Genomic DNA, 16,352 nt, shown 5'->3' with positions numbered 1-16,352 from the left:
ATGACTATTGTGAACAATTATAGCTAACAAATTGGGTAACCTAAAAGAAATGAATACATTCTTAGAAGCATACTAACAAGACTAAATAATGAGGAAATAGAAAATCTGAACAGACCAATAACAAGCATAGATACTGAATCAGTAATCAAAAATATCCCAACAGAGAAAGAAATGAATGGTTAAAAAAGTACAAATTAGTAGTTGATAGATGGTTGTGGGGATGGGGAGCATGACATAGGGAATGAAGTTACAATTAATATATCGGCTAGCTGAAGAGCCAGAGGAGAGAAAGAGCAATCAGAGGGATTAATTCATAAACTATATAAATGTCTAACCAATGTACTGTATACTTGAATCTAATAATAAAATAAAATTTGGAAAAAAATCTCCCAACAAAGAAAAGCCTAAGACAAGATAGCTTCATTGGTAAATGCTACTAAACACTTAAATAAGAATTAGCAAATGGCAGTACTTCATCTTTTCTTATGGCTGAGTAATAAATATTCCATTTTATATATATATATATATATATATATATATATATATATATATATATATATATGTGTGTGTGTGTGTGTACCCCAATCATCTATTAAAGAACACTTCAATTATTTTCATGTCGTGGCCACCATGAATAATGCTGCAAGGAACTTTGGGGTGCATATATCTTTAAAATAAATGTTTTCAAATTTTGAGGGTAGATACCCAAAAGAAGAATTTCTGGAATTTCTGAGTTATATGGTAATTCTATTCTTAATTTTTTGAGGAACCTTTGTACTGTTTTCCATAGTGGCTGTACCAATTTACATTTCCACAAGCAATGTACAAAGGTTCCTTTTCTCCCACCTCTCCAACATTTGTTATTACTTGTATTGCTGATAATAGCCATTCTTACAGGTATGAGGTAGTATCTCATTGTAGTTTTAATTTGTGTTTCCCTAATAGCTAGTGAAGTTGAGCATGTTTTCATATGTCTGTTGGCCATTTTTATGTCTTCTTGGAAGATGTGTTTGGACAGGTCATTTGCTCATCTTTTAATTGCATTGTTTGTTTTCCTGTTGTTGAGTTGTATAAGTTCTTTGTATATTTTTTATATTAACCCCTTGTTTGGGAGTTAATATAGGTGTTGTTTGCAAATATCTTCTCCCGTTCCAAAGGTTACCTCTTTGTTTTGTTGATAGTTTCTATTGTTGTGCAGAAGCTTTTAGGTTTGATATTGTTCCATCTATTTTTGCTTTGGCTTTTCTTGCCTTTGAGGTAAAATTCAAAAAGTCCTCTCTAAAACCAAGATTCATGATTTTAATATCTATGTTTTCTTCTATGCAATTATTGTGTCATGTTTTATATTTAGGTCTTTGATTCATTTAGAGTTAATTTTGCAGCAACATGGATGGATCTTGAGATAATCATGCTGAGCAAAATAAGTCAGACAGAAAAAGTTGAGAAGCATATTATTTCATTCATATGTGGGATATAAAACTGAAAGCAACAAATGAAGAAGACAAACAAAACTCATAGTCAGAGAAAACAGTTTAGTAGTTACCGAAGAGAAAGGGGGCAGAAAGAGCTAGGTAAGGGTAAAGGAGTCAAATATATGGTGACAGAAGGAGATTTACTTTGAGTGGTGTACACACAATGCAATATGTAGACAATGTATCACTGAATTGTATAACTGAAACATATAATTTTATTAACCAATGTAATTCCAATAAATTTAATTAAAAAATAAAGAAAAATTAGCAACAACTTTTCCGATGCTATTTTTAAAAATGAAGAACAGAGAATATATTTTATGAGGCTACCAATACCTAATACCAAAGCCAGATTAAAATGCTGTAGGAAAATAAAATAACAGACCAATACCCCTGATGAAGATATATACAAAAATTTTCAACAAAATGCTAGCGAACGAATTTCAACAGCACATTAGAAGGATTATACAATACAAGTAGGATTTATTTCTATGAAGAAAGAGTGGTTCGATACATGCAAATGACTTAATTTGATATACCATGTTAATAGAATAAAAGATAAAAATCACATTATCATCTCAATGGATACAAAAATAAATTATTTGATAAAGTTCAACACACTTATATGTTAAAAACTTTCTACAAACTAAGTATAAAAAGACTATGTCTCAGCTAAATAAATGACATATATAACAAGCTCACAGCATCATATTAAATGGTGAAAAACTGAAGATTTTCCTCTAAGACCAGAAATAAAACAAAAATTCTTACTCTTAACACCTTTATTTAGATTAGTACTAGAAGTAATAGAGAATTTAGTCAAGAAAAAATAAATAAAGACATTGAAATTGTCTAGAAAGAAGTAAAATCATCTCTGATCGCAAATGACATGAACTTATATGTAGAAATCCTTAAAGATTCCACAAAAAGTTATTATAACTAGATAATGAATTTGTAAATAACTAAAAGATAGACATAAATATCTGTTGCATTTCAATATACTAACAATAAACTATCAAAAATTATATTAAAAACATCTTATTTATAAAAGCATCAAAAAATACTTAAGGATAAACTTAACTAAGTAGGTGGAAAATTTGCACACTGAAATTATGAAACAATGTTAAAAGAAATTAAAGAAGACACAAATTAATGAAAGGATCTCTCATATTCATGGGTTAGAAGAGCTAATATTGTTAAAATGTCCATACTACTCAATGTGATCTACAGAAAAAATATTATCTCTATCAAAATCCCAGTAGCATTTTTTTTACAGAAGTACAAAAAAATCCTAAAATCTGTATGTAACCATAAAAGACTTCAAATACCCAAAGAAATCTTGGACAAAAAAAAACCCCAGGGGCATAAGACTTCCTGATTTGGAAGTAATTGCCATGATTAGCATCATCACAATGGCAGAATAAGAGTTTTTAACAATCAACCACAGGTGATAACCACTTTGTGAAAGTCTGGGAGTACAGAGCGGAAGTTCCCTCACATGATGGAAGCAAAATATCCTGAGATTGGGCACACTGAAGAGGGTAAGTATAACTGTTTCACTTTACCCATGTCACACCTAAATTGGCACAGCTTAGTGCCAAGAGAGACCTCTTAGATCCCACTGGGGAGAATAAGAATGTGTGAGTAAATGTCCAGCTTCCCCACCCATGTGGAACTTCAACATCTCAATTTAAATAATAACTAGATCATTCGCATAAAATTTTAGTAAGGAAAACATGTACCTGTAATAACCTGTCATCACAGTGTGGATCAAATAAACTAACAGACATATCCAGAACATTCCATCTAACATAAGCAGAATATTCTTACTTCTCAAGAATACACTGAATATGTTTCAGGATAGATTATGTACTAGGTAAGAAAACAAGTTATGTCAAATTTAAGAAGATTAAAATCACATCAGCATCTTTTCAAAACACAATAATGTGAAACTGTAAATTACTAGCAGGAGGAAAACTGGACAATTTTATTTATTTATTTGTTTGTTTATTGGGATAACATTGGCTAATACGATTATATAATTTTCAGGTGTACATTAAAATTTGACATCTATATATTCTATTATGTGATTACCACTCAGAGTACAGTTTCCTTCAGCTACCATATATTTTATCCCCTTTACCCAGTTCACCTTCCCCCAACGCCCTGTATTTGACTCTCTTTACCCTCTCTACCTCTTCCCTCTTCCCTCACCTCCTACCCTCTAATAACCAGTAGTCCATTGTTCATATCCCTGAGTCTATGTTTGACCTGATCATTTGTTGCTTGTAGGTTTATATTTCACATATAAGTGATATCATGTGATTTTCAAATTTTTCAGTATTGCTAATTTTGCTAAGCATGATAATCTAGAGATCTATCCATGTTGTTGCAAATGGAGTTCACCACAGTCTCCGTAATCATTTAATGTCTTCTACTAAAATAGCTTCACATATTTACACTTCCTGCTTGTTGTCTGATGAGTTTGCTACTCCTTGTCTAAGTGAATAAACATTGTTATTAGATGTAAATTCATTTCAAATACATATAAATTTATTTTTCACATCCTGCCCTGAAATAATCACCAGACTAGGGTAGGTAGAGGCTTTAAGTGTATTTGTGACACACAGGCAATGATGGGGTTGCATATTATTTTTTGGAAGCTTGGAGACTTTTTCCAGAAATGAAAATAAATGGCTATGATTGCTAACTAAGTACAGTAAATGGGCAGGATGAACTATTTTCCAAGAAGTATGTGTGTGTGCTTTGGGGTGGAGTGTTGCATGTCAATTCCAAAAAGGGAAATAGGCAGGGCCACTATTGTTGTGTGGCTGATAAGACAGTTCCCAAAATGAGAGGTTTTGGAAAAATTTCATTATGCAGCTTCTGCAGCTTTCTTATTTAAAAAAGCTGCTAATACCAGCCTGAGATATAGGACTCCTTCAAGATCTCTAATTGACTTCTTCATATAATTGTTTTGGTCAGTTCCCAGGATAGCTAAACATAAGTATACATAAATATTTCCTCATGGTTTGCTGTTAGCTACAGGAGTAGAACTCTTTACAGCTACTATTCATAATGCAAGAGTAGACTCTGAGGCTTATGGATAAGAAAACAAGTGTATTAGGACACTCTCCAAACCAAAATATCTGTCTATTGGGGTATTAACATCTTTAAATCACACACACACATACATACATGCACATAATGCAAAATTTGAGATTACTGTTATTTTTAACATACCTAGTTCAAATTCTTAGATGCAACTTTTTTATATACAAAATACTTTTGCTTTTCTCTTCTTGTTCAGAGGATATCTCAGGCATGGTGGATATTTTCCCCAATTTTAGATGTAAATAAAACATAGATGGGAAAACTCCATGTAGATATTGAAATAAATAAACACAGAGTCAACTCTGTAAGTTTTTGTTACTTAAAAAAAATCTAAAGTGGATCAAAATTGTTCAAAAGATTTGTTTGCTTAGCATTTGTTATTGTCTACTAAACAGCCTCAAAAATGAAGAGATTATAGATGATGAATACTTGCTTGCCCTTTAAGCCATAGTGAATAAACTTCACAATAAACAAGCAAAAATCTGTGTACGTAGCTCCAGGGTCCTCCAATTTGTTAACTTCTGATTCCTTGTTCTTCCCCTGTGCTTTAGGACAAATGACACTGCTGAGAAAGAGCATTATAACTGCTTGAGATGATTTTAAAGCAATAGCATTTAAATATTTCTAACTTGTTTTATTATGAGACTATTGCCCAGTCCCCCAGAATTGACCAAGCTGAAAAGAAGAAAATATCTATTTTCAAAGTTCAACCAAACTATTTTTACTTCCAAATAAAAAATAGTCTCTACAAAATCTTAGGCTTACTGAAAATAAATGTTTAAGAGTGAGGGGAAAGTATTTTAATGGATATAAAGTTTTGCTTATGCAAGATGCATAAGTCCATTATGCCGCTATACAACATAGTGCCTATAATTGGCAATACTGTATTGTACATTTAAAAATTTGCTATAAGTGTATATTGCATAGTAAGTGTTATTAGCAAACAACAAAAACTGAAAGTGTATCTACAAAATTGTACATTCTGCAAAAATTCATAAGATCTTTCTTAGATGTATTATAAATATAAGGCAATGAAAAAGTTAACTCTAGAATAAAATAATATGATAAAGTTCTATGTTTTCATTTATGATTTTTGTGTTCAATTAAATTATTATTTGGTTTGAATAATAGTTTGCATTTTTTCACTGAAAAGGATTAAATATATTTGCCTTAACTATTTTTCTTTTTCATGTCATTGGATATAATATGAATAAGACAACTTATCTAGCAATCAGAATAAATAAATGAAAAACAAAAGTTTAAGGTTCGAAATTCAAATATGGCATTATCTAACAAAATGTATAGAGCTACTTACAAAACAATTTTTTTGAACAAAATTTATCTTTGTCAATATTTTTTTTCATATAAGCCAATAATTAGTTTTACTTTTCCTTTTCAAATCAGTTCTACAAAAGATGAGGCAAATATAGAAGGAGTAACCCAATTATTACGTGTTCATTTGTTACTCTTAATGCATCGATGCACAACTTAAAAAATAAATAATTAATTGACTAAAATGAAGCTTTTTACTTAATTGGTTTGGAGGTGCATTGTTTCAACTATTACAACATAACAAATCACCCAAAGCTTAATGATACCAACAATTGTTATTATTGTTAAATTATTATTATTATCACTTGTCGTTCAGAGGGTCGATTTAACTCAGATAGACAATTCTTTTTGTCAGTTTCTCAGTTTACAATCAATTGGTGACTTGGGCTTAAGTCATTTAGGTTTCCTCATTCACGTGTATGACAGCTGATGCTAGCTGCTACCCGGGACCTCAATGATGGCTGTCAGCTGAAGAATCTGGACATGACTTTTTCATTTGGCCTTGGCTTACTTACAGCCTGGCAGCAGCTTTCCATTAGCTACTACCCTAAAATGGCAACAGGTAGAAGCTCTATTATGTAGTTGAATATATTAGTTTTATCTAATATATGACCTACCCTTGAACTTTGTGTAACATCACTTACACTACATGTAACAACACTTCCATTGAGGCCAGTAACACCATTTCCAACAGGCCAGTAACAAAAGCCTGGCCAATTCAAGAGGACAGAATACAGGATCTGCCTCTTGATATAGTAGTTGTGAGAATCTGAAAGAGCATGTGGAAATGTAAATATTGTTGCAGTCATTGTTAGAAAATACAATCTGCTATAAGCATCTAAAGAAAGTAATAGAAGAGAGTAATTAAGTACAGTCCAGTCTCTGATACTTATATAAGTATGAAATTAGGTAGATAAATAATTCTACTTTTCTGAGGCATGGTCTCTCTTCTGGGAAAATAACCCCAAATTTGCAGGACTAATGTGAGGATTAAATGGGATAATGCATATAAAGTTCTTGGCACATTGTGGAGGCTTAATAAATATTAACTGTTATAATAATAATAATTATTATTATAAGTCACTATTATTGTTATTATTATATGATATAGAGCCACTCTATCCAATAGCATTTTCTTCATTGATGAAAATGTTCTATATTTTCGCTGTCTGATATGGTATCCCCTAGCCACATATGGCTTTCAAATTCTTGAAAAGTGATTAATGCACTTTATAAACTGAACTTTTACATTTTATTAAAATTAAAATAGTCACTGTTGAGAGATTATTTTTCATTGTTTCTTGAGTTTCTACATATTACTGATGCAGTCTCTTGTTCTGCACTAACTTTTCAAGGTTGTTTGTATCAAGAACACCATTGGAAGACAGAAGTAGTGTCTCTCTCCAGAGAAAAAGGCAAGCATAATTAGAATCCATTATAAAAGATTTGAGTTCTTAAAGCTAAAAGTGTGTTTCCTGCAATGCATCTTATTGTGTGTGCAGGTTTCAGATGCCTTTCTTTATATTATCTTATGGGGATTGAGGCTCAGGTAAACAGTTCAAAAAGATTATAATCTGGATACTTCTATTGCTCTGAATGATAAACTATCTTTTATCTGTGGTCCAGGAGTTTGAGGAGGCTGAATAATATTCTTTTGTACGTATTTACCACATTTTATTTATTCATTTATCCATTGACATTTATTTCCTTGCCTTGCTTATTATGAATAATGCTGCAATAAACATGGGAGTGCATATATCTCTTTGAGATCTTGATTTCAATTATGTAGAATAAATCCTTAGAAATGGTTTAGTATTTGAGTTCACTGATTCTTTTTTCTGCCTGATTAAGTATGTTATTGAAACACTCAGTTTTTCAGTTTAATTATTATGTGCTCCAGCTCCAGAATTTCTTTTTATGTTTTCTTTTTTTGATATTCCCATTTATTCATGCATTGCTTTCCTAAATTTTTTAATTGCCTATGTTTTCTTACAACTCACTGAGCTTCTTTAAGGTGATTACTTTGAATTTTATTTTAGGTTTTATTACTGGAGATTTTCATTGTTGTTGTTGCTCTTTTGATTATTTCATGTTTCCCTGATTCATTGTGTTTCTTGATGCTTTGCTTTGATATCTGTGTAGTTGAAACAACCATCTCTTCAAGGTTCTGACATGAAAAGACCTTCACCAATCAGCCTGGCTAGAGTTCCTAGCAGCCTCTCAAACATTTTCTATGGATGTATGTTCTTCGCTCTTTGGATACAGATTGTAAATAGAGAATTACGTTTGTCTGTATGGCGGAGGAGGTAGGAGGGAGAGGAGGAGGAGGAGGAGAGGAGGAGGAGGAGGGAAGGATGGGTAAGTGAAGATACAAGAACAATAGCATACCTACATTACCGATACTAACTCCTCCTCCTCCTCCTCCTCCTCCTCCTCCTCCTCCTCCTCCTCCTTCTTCTTCTTCTTCTTCTTCTTCTTCTTCTTCTTCCAAGAGTCTGTAATCTCTTGCTCCTTCTGGTGGTTGACTGTTTCACTGTAGGCTAGGACATTGGAGACATGCTCCATTCCTCCCTCTCAATCCCCGTAAAGCCTTGAAATCTGCCCTTTCTCCCAATTTTTCAGAGCAGTTCCAGGCATAACAAGATACTCTTTCCTTTAACTTTTTTTTTAATTGCCTCCACAAAACTAGATTGGTTCTATCAAGGGTCTGAGTGAGGTGAAACAGAAACCAGCTCATTGGATAACAGTGGAAGGCCAGGAAGTTGAAAGGCATTCTCCACGTCACTCCCTTCCTCCCAGGGGATAAACTTCAGGTTCTGAATTTTATTGCAATCTTACAGAGCCATGCCAGCCACAGAGGCTGTATGCACCTTTCCTTTTATTCTTAACTTCCCCTTGGCATTTGAACTACATTAGTTTTATCAGCACTCCACATGAGGCAAAACAGAAACCAACTTCTCAGGCAACACACATAAAGACCAAGATGTTTGAGGCATGTTCTAGTCTCTTTCTTCTCAGTGGAGAAGTTACAGGACAAGATGATTTTTCCATTCTGAGCTATACTGGCTTGAAGAGGGGCTGACTCAGGTAAAAGAAAATTGCTCTCCTTTCTCATTTCAATGTGACTACTCTTGGTTTTGTACTCAAATGGAGTACGGCAAATTCCTTACTGGATTCTAAACTTCTCATAAAGGTATTTTGGTTCATATATCATTGTTAGATTTGCACTTCTGTGGGTGGAAAGAGACTAAGATTTCCTATTTGTTTTGTTTTACTTAATGATTTATATTCCAGTTTTCCTCAAAAGTCGGAATTTTTATTGAAAGTTAATAAAATTTTTTTTAAAAAACCTGAAAACTACTTAGAAGCTCTGTTTAGATTGATGTGGCTAATTCACTGTTAAGCTTAGTGAGAGCATTATTTGACTGGACTGACATTCGGCCATTATATAGGGGGATGCCCAAATGCTAGAACTCAGAAAATTTTACTCTGTGCTAGTTCAGATTCTTTTTATTAGGAAAAGTTCTTGTATCTGGAAGATAGACTTTGGTAGGTAGCACTTTTTTATAGAGAATAGAAAGAAAATGAGAAATTTACTCTTCAATATTCAGTCTTTCAATCAATTCCCTGTTTTCAGCCCAATGTTTCTCTCTAAAACTATCTTATCTAGTAAAAAGGGTGTTAGGTAGCTAGTGAGACATAAGCGACAGGGGAACAAAGGAATAAGGGCCCAGCTCTGTAACCATAGAAACTTCCCTTGAAGACCTGCTTAAGGATCTTCCCAGAAATGCCTCCCTTTTAGGGTTATAAATTACCCCAAATCCTAGAGCACGAAGGCCATAAAAGCTGCTGGCTTAAACCAGCTATAAACTCATGCACAGAAAGTGCTGCCATAACTTCAACCCCGTTATATCATTATTATAATACCATGACTGTGCTTGGAAGTTTATGAATCTAATTATAACAGACTGAATTCTGTGTACATGCATGCTGACTAGTGTCAATCATGTGTCAGTCGAAATGACTTCACTTGCCAATCACATAGGAATACTTTTGGAACCACCCATCATGACCCAAATATAAGGCAGACATTCCCACTTCTAGGTCATTTTTGCCCTTTTGGGCTCCCCCTTTTACTTTTTGTCCTCTTGTCTCTCCCTTTCTTTTTTTCTCTTTTGGGCTATCCTCCCTTTTTGTGGGCTTTTTTGGCCTTTTTTTTTTCCTTTTGTAGCCATTTTGTCCTCTTTGTGTTGGTTATGGTGCTTGGACCATGTGTTTCCTTGGAGCATTCTTTGTCTTTCTAAAATATGCTTTCAATAAAACTATTAAATCTCAATGAAATGTGATTCTTCACTGCATCATTTGAGGAAGAACTAAGAAAAAATGCTAACTACACATCTGCGTCATTATCCCTCTCTCTTCCCCTTACCGTTGGGGCAACACCAAACTCTGATAGGTTCCAATAGTGACAGGGCAAAAATAGATACTGCAGAACTCTGAAAGAGCTGGGTACTTAATAAGAGCACAGATGATGAAGTAGAAACTTGTCAACCTGCGAGAGAAATGGCAGGTTCTGTCTATAGGTAGTTGAATAACTTCAAGTATAACGGTGAACATGGGCACTAAAAGAGATATTTTTCTAATTTGAAATGGCATTTAAATGTTTTTATAGGTTTGCAGGATTTGTTATGAAAGGAAGGGTTGTTTAAAGATTTAGAAAAAAAGAATGAAAAGACAAAAATCTCACAGAAATGGAATTCCTGTCATGGTAGGAATGGTATAAGGATGTCTTATATAGTAATGATAGATCTTTGAAAAGATGGCAGAACTGTTTTGTGTAAATGTAGATGAGTAAATTATAATTATAAAAGCACTAGCTACCATTATTGGTTGTCAAGCACTATGATTTTCATACTTCAAATAATTTAATCTCTACAATAACCCTCTATTTTACTATAACACAAAAAGCTCTTAATACTGATATCTTTGTCTCCAGTATACTGAAATACAACTAATTTTACATCTAAAACAGAGTAAGCAATTAACTAATAACAACATAAAATCCATTAAAGATACATTAGTATATCCGTTCCATAGACTGAAGGCCTGGGGCAAAACAAAACCTAGACTTTATAAAAGTAGATTACTTCTAACCCTAGATCCCTATAGGCTATAGATAGCAGGTTGTCTGCCCCTTTTCTTAATATAGCTTTGGTACAAGCCTAATACTTAATCATAACTGTAACAGACTAAATCAAGTCATTAGTCATTTGTTAAGTAGTTGTCGAAAAATATCAAAAAGGAATAAACATTACTTAACGTAGAAAGTTATCACATTATCATGGCAACTTAGATTGAAGTTTGGCTGAAAGTATGGAACAGGACGCTTTGAAACCTAACCCCTTGAGGTTCATCTTAACCTCACGATAACCTTTCGATGTTAAGATAACTGACTCTCCAGTCTGCATTTGATGCAAATTTTCCAATTTTCAAGGCATTCTCTTCATTTTAATTCATAAAGAATGCAGTGTTAAGTGTTTCATGTAAGAACCTGACTGGTACCTTGTAAAAATATAAGTTAATATGAAGAGTAGTTCTTTTTGTTACACTTTCAATAGAAATATTCAAAATATTCAATTTAAGTACAATTTGTTTAATTTTAGCTTCTTCGAATATTTTAGATGCATTCATTTATTCTTGACTAGTGAATCAAGATCTGAAAAAGAATATATTTTATGACATGTGTCATTAATAATGTATTACTTCACTCAAAAATCTTTCTTTCAGGAAAGCAGTAGGGAACATTCAGGGACAGTAATTCTCAAAATCATAGATGTACTAGTGCCAGGTAGCCACAGCATGTTATGAAGAGCAATCTTGGTAGATTTGATAGGAGAAGTTAGTGTTCTGATGAGCACGGCCATATAAAAATAACATTTTTCTATGTATTTAGAATAGATTTTTCTCCCCCTTGGTATTATCTAGGTAACACTATCTGTGTAAAATGTCTTCTAGATTATGGTTTTTCTTCACAGGACTCTCAGATACAATTTAATGTTGCTATACTTTCTTAATATTTTTAAAGCATAGTTGCGCTTCTATGACTGACCAGGCACACTAAATGGTAACGGCCAATTTGGTGTTCTTAGACACCTCAGTAAACAGCCAAAGGACATCTAAAGTGAACATATTACATTGAATTTCATCATTCAGATACGGACTCTCAATACATTGGGTCATATGGTCCCTAAACTCAATGTGTTGCTGAATATTTGTCAAAGTGTAAATTTATTTTTGTTATAATGCACACTTTATGGCAAAATCTGTCAAAAGAAATACAGAGCTGAACAGTTGTGAGATGCAATATAAGAAGGAAGAGGTATAATAAATCATAAAACTGTTGTCAAAGAAAAATCTTTTATTCAGTGAAGCACTAGTAAAATTTGCTTCATTTTTATTAGGAGTGAGGGCAAGTGAGTAAAAAACTATGATCTAACTAAAATTAACAGAGAAATTAATAGAGTGATAACTTGATCTTGTAGGTCCTCTGAGAATTTATTACAAAGTAGTAAGGACTATTTTATAACTACTATTGACTTTAGTAGACGTTTTGATACTTTTTTAATTTCTACAAGTCTGTCGCCCAAAATTTTAATATAACAACACATTTTGTGAAACTTCCTGATTAAAACAGCACATGTTTGTCTTATCGCTCTCTTGAGCTAATACTACTATGGGACTCACGAGCCTAAAAAATTCTACCTATTCTTCAGTGAAGTTATTGGAAATCCAAGATTTAGATACCTAGAGAGTGCCAAAGAAGAAGAATTATTCAATATATGAGAGCTTCCTTTAAAAATATACTAATCCATGCCAAATTTACAAGGAAAGTATTTTCTTGCTTTTGAATGTATTTTATATTTTGAATATAAATGGTAATAAATAAATTGATTTTTATACTTATGATTTTTTTCATAACGAGAAGCTTCAAACTTATGTAATGAGAAATTTATAATAAAGCCACATGGTTTCATTACCAAGCCTAAAAACTATTCAACATCTGTCTCATCTTATTTAATCTATACACCCATATGATCCTCTGCCCCCACCATACCTGAGATTATTTTGAAGAAAATTATATAATTATTTCATTTTATATTTAAGTATATACTTCTTTAAGTTGAGGATCTTTAAAATACAACCACATTGCAATTGTTACACTTAACATTACCAATAATTCCCTAATATCATGAAATAGCCACTGTTATCTATTAACTTCATAGTCATAAATGTCATAAGACTTTTTTTTGTTCTCAAACTAATTTTTTTTTGAGTAACAGAATTATATATTCCATAGAAGCCAATATATAAAGCAAAAAGAGAGGGAGCTGTCTGGTCAGAAAGGCAGGGGAGGTGGGGGGAGGGATGCACAGCCCTTCTGCTTAGAATTTCCCACATTCTATGGACCACAGTTTGAAATTCACAGGCATATTCACCTCCCTTCCAGTACTAACTTTCAACAATGTTCTTTCCCTCAGGAAGTTATAGCTCATCATGGATCTTTATAAACAGAATTAAACAGAAGGCAAATTATCATCTAAAAAGAGTCAATTCAGACACTGTTGCTTCAAGAAGGCCAATAGGAAAATGACACCATGTACACTGGAATCTTTCAGCAACCGAGTTTCGATATATATATATACACGTGTGTGTGTGTATACACATATACACATATATATATATACACAGATATATATAAAATGGTTGTTCTTAGAGGACTTGTGGTTTGGTTCTGGACCTCCTCATGTAGCTGAGTAGTGTCCCTGAGGGCGAGAACAACAAAGACCTCTGCTCAGAACCATTTTGATCTCATCCTCAAAAATTTGATCTCTAGTTCCAACTGTTCAGCCTGGACCTTGCCCTGGGTTACCAACTTCCAGTTTTCGGATCTATTGCTGTTGCCAATAGAACGTCTGTAGTAGCCCATTCTCTGTCTTTGGTGAGGGACATTCGAAGATGTCACAGCCATTTGTGAGCCAGATTTTCTTCTCCTCCAGCCTGTGTTCCTCCCCTACCTTGGCACCTTTTCTTCCAGCAAAGATAACACCTCTGGTCATCTTCCCGCACCCAGCTTTTCTGTCTGATTGAAGAGCTGGGATGAAGCAGGGATCATGAACTTGGAGAGGAGTCAGTTTGGGAGTTAGAGGCTGGGAGCTCAGAAGCTTGGAGCTGGACATACGGGTACCAGGATTGACCCTTTATTCATCTCACTGAGCCACTCCCAGGTGGTCAGAGAGGGCTGGGCCCTTGCCATAGGTAGGTAGAGGTCCTCTTGCTAGAATGCCAACTGCAAGGGTACAATCATGGATAGGGGCTTGATGAAGTTTTTGGTTGTAATCATCTTGTAGAAGTGGAAGATCTCACAGGAGGACACATCGAGAACTTTCTGGGATGACACTGGCCCCCTTTGTTGGGTGATAGGAGCAGTATTTGATCAGGTAGTTCAGGTGGTGTTTGTTGACCCTCACCTCATAGTAGCAGATATTCCGGTTTCCCTTTCCCACCACACAGAGCATGTTGGTGTCTGAGTCATAGAAGGTAAACATGCCTGAGGAACCATCCAGGTCCTCCTCAGTAAGAGGCATAGAGAGTCTGTCCAGGTCCCATAGGGCCATCTGCCTGTGGACAGCAACTTATTCAGGTTCCTTAGAAACAGCACTTTGTTGGCCTGGTGCCCCTTGTAACTGGCTTCCTGGAGAATGGCCCCTGCCCAGAGGTGTCGAGAACCTGAATCTAGTGGTCTTTACAGATGGTGGCCAGCAGGCTGCCATTTGAAAGACAGGAACAGGATCATGTCTTGGTGGCAGTAAATTGTCTTCATAGGGCTCATGAGTATAGATTCTTTTGTATCTAGGTTCCAGACTATCACCTTATAGTTGTAACAGGTACTGAAGATTACTTTGGCAGCCGTGGGGTGCCACTCAAACAGGCCCACTCTGCAAGAGTGGACCATCAGCTCATTTCTGCAGGCTGTGAAGTTCCTTTATAGCAGCTGCTTGGGGATGCCCCAGATATTAATCGTGGCATCTTCAGAACAAGAAGCAGTATCAAAATCGTCAAAAGGTTTCATTTGATGTGTATGATGTTCCCTCAGTACCCACAGACCTTCCAGTAGCCAGGGTCCAATTTTCTCATCTGGTGCAGGGGGATGACAAAGAAGGTAACCCCACTAGTGTACTCAGTCACGGCTGCAATAAAGTGAGGGTTCACAGCGCAAAACTGATTGTCGTGGATGCTATTGGTAATGTGCCAGTTCTCCTTGCTTGCTGGTTTTCCAAAAACCTGGAGAACTCAGAGCTTCAGTACTAGGGTTGCCATGACATTTCGATGATGGCCACACAGGAGCCCCTGCACCCAGAACTCTCATATTTTCCAAGACGCTTTAAATTCAAAAGTTAGAACTCTTTGAGCTTACTTCAGGGTTTGCATTTAGTACAAAAAAAAATTAGTAATGTTTTCTTTTGCCCCTGTGAACAGGTTATTTAAATGACTTACGGGAACTTATTTTGCTCAGTGGGGAAAAACAAACAAGCAAAGAAACAAAAAAAAAAAAACCTTTCTTTTATAGTGCAGTGCTTAACAAAGAGATAATTGGAAAAGAAAAACTAAAGCACAATTTCTAAAGTAGTTTTTTTCTGTTGTTTTATGATAAAGGCACAACAATGACCACACCAGTATGAGTCATTCAAAAATATTTGCTGAATAAAGTAGATTTCCATTAGTTCCTTAATTTACTAACATTATCCTTCACCCAATTTCCACATATATCAGAATATAAATCCTAGACTTCCTGTGACAAGCAGTATTGGAGCCAAACTAACAGCCCAGCTGTTTTGAACTACTTCACTCTGTTCAAGCTAGATTTGGTCCTCAAATTTAGTAACTTATTATATTCAATAATTTTTCATTTTTTTCCCACCAAAGCTGAGAGCAGAGATTGTCGATTTTTGTAGAATCCATTTTAAGCAAATGTACCTATAATTAGAAAATTAACAGAATGTTATATTTTTTAAAAAATATGCACATATAACATTAGTTTCTGAACAATCTGGTATGCTTTCAAATCTGTTTATACGAAGTTTTTTTTTTCTATTACTATTATACCCCACACTTCACACCCCACAAAATTCCCTCATATATTTAATGAGTCTTTACTATAGTAATTACTCCTTTTCAAATATTCTGATATTTCTTTGTAAAAAGGATTATTTATAAAAGAATGAGATGAGATGGCATGTATTTTTATTTTTACATCATTTTTAAATCTCATTGTTCATCTTTTTTTGACAAATGTATAGCCTTAGAAGGTTTATTTCTTCTTCATCGATTTACATGACACTAATGCAAAAATTCATTTCATATTCAATTATTTCC

General features: G+C 34.2%; 1 pseudogene; it reads right to left on the bottom strand.

The window, feature by feature from the left end:
• Positions 1–13,688: 13,688 nt before the first annotated feature.
• Positions 13,689–15,301, bottom strand: LOC107511901 (annotated as a pseudogene).
• Between the last annotated feature and the right edge of the window lie 1,051 nt (positions 15,302–16,352).

This window comes from Rousettus aegyptiacus, unplaced genomic scaffold (assembly GCF_014176215.1).
Source record: "Rousettus aegyptiacus isolate mRouAeg1 unplaced genomic scaffold, mRouAeg1.p scaffold_m13_p_9, whole genome shotgun sequence".
NCBI classification, from domain to species: domain Eukaryota; kingdom Metazoa; phylum Chordata; class Mammalia; order Chiroptera; family Pteropodidae; genus Rousettus; species Rousettus aegyptiacus.
Note: the sequence above shows the minus strand (reverse complement) of the source record. Positions and strands in the feature narration are given on the sequence as shown.